Source organism: Melanotaenia boesemani, chromosome 2, assembly GCF_017639745.1.
Source record: "Melanotaenia boesemani isolate fMelBoe1 chromosome 2, fMelBoe1.pri, whole genome shotgun sequence".
In the NCBI taxonomy this organism is placed as follows: Eukaryota; Metazoa; Chordata; class Actinopteri; order Atheriniformes; family Melanotaeniidae; genus Melanotaenia; species Melanotaenia boesemani.
The window spans coordinates 27,494,515-27,499,264 of NC_055683.1; positions in this window are offsets into that span (position 1 = coordinate 27,494,515).

A 4,750-nucleotide genomic window follows, 5' to 3' on the forward strand; every position below is an offset into this window, starting at 1 on the left:
GGCTGATCTCCTTGGTTTGGAATGACGACAGAGTTAAGAGAATGAGCGATGGTTTCACATTATGGAAAAGTTTGTGGGCTGCAGAGTGGGAGCCAGGCTTTTCTCTTGAGGTCGGACTGTGGATCTAAGTCTACGTGCCTCCCCTCTGTGCTCCGGCCTGCTGCAATCCTTTGCAGCTAGCCAGAACAGTGATCTTCACATAAACAGGAACTAAAGCCAAGACAGAGAGGACGTCATAAAAACCTTATATAAGGATGATAATGAGCCTTGACTGGAGGACAAAAGCATCATTTTTATTTCACCTTTTAGTCCAGAGGCTAGCATGCAGAAGTTATATCAGAAAGATCAAAGCTTTTGCACTTAGTCTGTTGCACATGCGTGTGATCTTGACTATTTTATACATAAATATTACTTAATTAGCCCAAAATACAAGCAAGTGATATTAAATTGCTCCAGTTAGATGTCGAAGTTTCTGTAATTGTGAATTCATTTTGTCAAGTAAAATTGTATTCCACACTTTAGTGCAGACTCTGTGACTAGTAGACAAACAAAAGCACAAATAACAAGATGCGGCTGTTTGCTGCAACACACATACACAGTCACAGCTGCTAATGATAATGATGAAAACTGTATTACACAGTTTCCATTACCCAGGGACTGGAGTCTTAACTTGTTTTGTAGGATTTTCTGTTCTTGTTTTCCTGGGACTCATGCTAACAAAGCTTCCTTAGACATGTTTCCCTTATCTGAAATGACAGCTGCTATAATAGAGACATGTTTTTATCATATTATAACCAAATGTTTAAGGTTGAAAAATTAGCTGGCGCCACAGTTTTATCTTTGCTTTAATTTCTGACCATTTTTCGTTTGCAGCAGCAAGTTTCGGCTGTTATCATAATATTCAGTAACCTCAGGGGATAAACAGAAGCTATTCTGATCCAAGATAATCATGTTGCTTATCAACTCGATATAGAGCTGAACATAATCAGAAACGTCCCATTTTCCTTTGGCTTTCATGCAAGAAACTCCATGAGTAAGAGAAAGTTGATGGAGATTGTAAGACTGAGCTACCCTTAAAATTACTGTAGAGCCACATTTACATGCCAATTTCAGTCTGTGGGGAACAAAATCTATTTCTTCATCACACACTTAAGTTGTTAAACCTAATTAAACTAAAATGACAAATGATCCACACAGAAGCAGGGAACTACTACATGATTTTACACATGAGTTACAGGTGTTTCGCTATGGCATTCAGCTTAAAGTGAGATGACTTTAGTGCAGCGGCTGTAGGAGGAAATATTGCATGCTTGACAAAAACCTTTCTTTTTTGTGTAATTGGTACAAATTTAGGATGTATTAAAGAAAGATTTTATGTTGAACTAGGAACCTTTTTGATAAATGATGAAGCACAATCTTGTTACTCAAGCGTTGTAGGCTGCCAAGTCTGTTCCTGTGTCTGGTTTCTTTGGCAACAGCAGAGGCATCAGTTTGGATCAGTGTGTTCTCTGGCTACTCTCTGCTCTGGTGGTGACTACGAGGTCGGAGCGGTTTTCTCCACCAGCAGGGTACTTATTTTCACAGCTTAGATAAAGTGTTAGAGCGCTTTTCTTTCCCACTCAGAATAGCTTCAAATATGTGTGATCAAACCATATTAAAGGTCAGTAAAAGATATCCATCTAGAGGCATATATTTTATTTTTCTGAATTTGGCATAGAGTATAAAAGTAGCATATATTGTAACCCTTACCCCCCTAACTATCAATAGTTAATACAAAAAATCTTATTTTATCAAGCTTTACTTCATGGATGTCCTTTATTTTCTTTAAAGGCAAAACTTTGCTGTTGCTTTTGAACTTTTTCCAAAGAATCTGACACCAGGCGTTTCACTTGAAGTGATGTGCAATGTGCAAATAGACTAGAATTCTGACAGGTATTCCATCACTGGCAATTTTTTTCCTCCACCCTTTATCCTGGAGACAGTTGTGCGGGACCAAAACCTCTCCCAGCCCTCATAGAAAGCAGCATATTTTCTCATGTGTTTGTCTATCTGTCTGTTTAAGTAATTTTATTGTCTCCAATGGGAAACTTAGTGTACAGATAGGTCCTCACAATATCAAAACATCAAACAATAAAAAGTTCTCACACATCAAACATATCTGTCCACTGGAATTATCAATAAAATAAACATGGAGGCAATAAAACCACTAAAATGAAAAGAAAAAGGAAACAATACACCAATGATCCTTAAGTAATAAAAAATGATCATGGTAAACACAAAAAAGAATAAAAACACTATAAATGCTGATTCAATAAAATCATAAAAATAATAAAATCATCTGTAACAGTTTAAAAATGCCATTGCACATGGAACAAAGCAGTTTTTGTTTTTAGTCTTAGAGTTCTGAATCTCAGACCTCAGGGAAGCAGTTCAACGTACTATTTATTTAATTACTTGTTCAGGTTTCCCACAATGCCTCTGGCTTTCCTCGCTACCTGCTGCTCGTTTACAGCAGGCAGTGATGACTGAGGGAGGCCTATTACTTTGCTGGCCACATTCACTACCCTTCTTAACTTGGTAGAATTTTTTTGTTGTCACACTTCCAAACCAGGAAATAAAGGAAAATGTTAAAACTGAATTAATAAAAGACTTATAATAAAAAGTCATCATTTTTCTCTTCACATTGAAAAATCTGTAACTTCCTCAATTACCAAGATAATTTCCAGCCCACCTGCTCAGTGTCTTTGTCATTTATTATGGTTTGATGATGAAGAGTTAGCAAACTTCCTAAATTCAATAACCACATCCTAGGTTTTGTCATTTTTCAGGTGCAGGTGGGCTTCATTGCACCATTTGGCATTTTCCACCACTGGCCCATGGTTGTTCTTATCATCGTGCAGCAGACTTGTGAGGATGAACATGGACCAGTGGTGGAGAACTTTGCATTACTTTTTAACTTTTATGTTAGCAACATAACTCAAACGGGTTAGGGTCACCTTGGATCCAGGAATATTTTTTAAACGCTAGAACCACCAGAGGGGGTAATTTTGACACTGTGCTGACACAGCATTGAATAAATAAAGTCGTTTATAGAAATGAACATATTTTTTTGGCAATTTTTTAGGGGAAAAAGCAGAAAAAAGCATTATATAATGCTAAAATAGCAAAACAGAGCTCTGGATGTCAGCTGATATTGGTTTATTGAATCGCATGTCAACAGCTCAATAATCTTGTTTAAAGTACTGGAGAGAAAACTCTTGACAAAACTAGAAGGGTGCCAACTATTGAGGCACTAATGTTTAGTTTTATGTGTCAATTGGATAAGTCAGACACCCACATAAAAGAAGCCCTAGTGAGCCCTCTGAAAAGCTGCTGTCCATTTACTTCTCAAGTGAGACAGCATTGGTCTAACAGTTTGTATGCCTTCTAATGTACACTAATCTTTTCAGTTTTTCTCTTTTTATACTATTTATTTTGTATGTTGTTTGCATGTTGTAGATTTGTGTTTTATGGACTTGTGTCTGCAAATAAAGTTTACTAATAATGAAAGCACACCAAGTCATTTTGGCAAAGATGCAGCTCTGGTAGAGGACCCATGCATTCAATGCAGCCATGTCCAAAACGTTATAAAACACCATAAGAGGCCATCTGCTATTTGCAGCTCCAGATGAATACTGCCTCACCATCTTGTCAAGGATGGTCCTATTGTAGTAAGAGGAGCTGATCATTTCTGCCACCACCTAATTCTTCCTCATTCATTTGTTAGAGCATAGCCAAAACTTCTTCTGCATTTATTAAGTTTTGTGTTGGTTTATCTGTCTGTTCATGTTAGCAACATAAATTAAAAAGTTATGGACGGAAAAAACAAGTGATTACATTTTAGGGTTGAACCAGATCACCGCCTGGATCCAGGAATTTTTATAAAGATTCTTTTCTATTGGGAGATCGGGATAGGCTGCAACACTAAATTACCAAAATATATAGTGGATTACTTTTGTAAACCAATAGCTTCACTGAAACAATAGCTACCTTGACAAACACTGGTACTAATCTTAAACCTAAGAATGTTTTGGAAAATCTCTGTGAGTAATGTGAAGTATGTGCAATTTATAGTACATTAGCCTGACAACATGCAAACAGTCCTTATGCTATCCTGTGTAAAACTGAGGTATATTTATAGACAGTCTTGTTAGGTTGTGCATGGCACCTTAGTCATGTTTACTCATCTAAAAAAAAGCATGTGCTCAAAGTTGTTTCAGTCTCACTGATATATTGAGGAATCTGGATGAGCTCATACCCTAATTTTCCTCTTATTTACCAAAATATTATGCCACACTTAGCTGAGTTTGTAACGTCAGACCACAACAAAAAGTTTCTGTAACATGTCTTACAGAGGTAAGATTAAATTAGATAAACTGAAATTGGTTTTATTTCTATGGTAATCTGTCTACGGTTTTATAAAAAAAAGGCTAATTCATTTTTGTGAAATGTTAAAGTGAAATGAAAATAAACAGCAGTGTTGTTTGACATTTTAGGCCAAATAGATTTCTATTTAAAAAGTCACTTTTCCCAGCTTCTGCCTGCATTTAAGTTTGATGTTTTGCATGAAAGTGCCTGGGGACAGTTCTTTTTCCATGAACACATAAGAACATTCAAATATTGTTTTGTTGCCATTTTATAAAACAATTGCTTTCATTTCCTTTCCCCCTGTATTTTAGCCCTATGGGCAAATCAACTTGATTTAAAATAA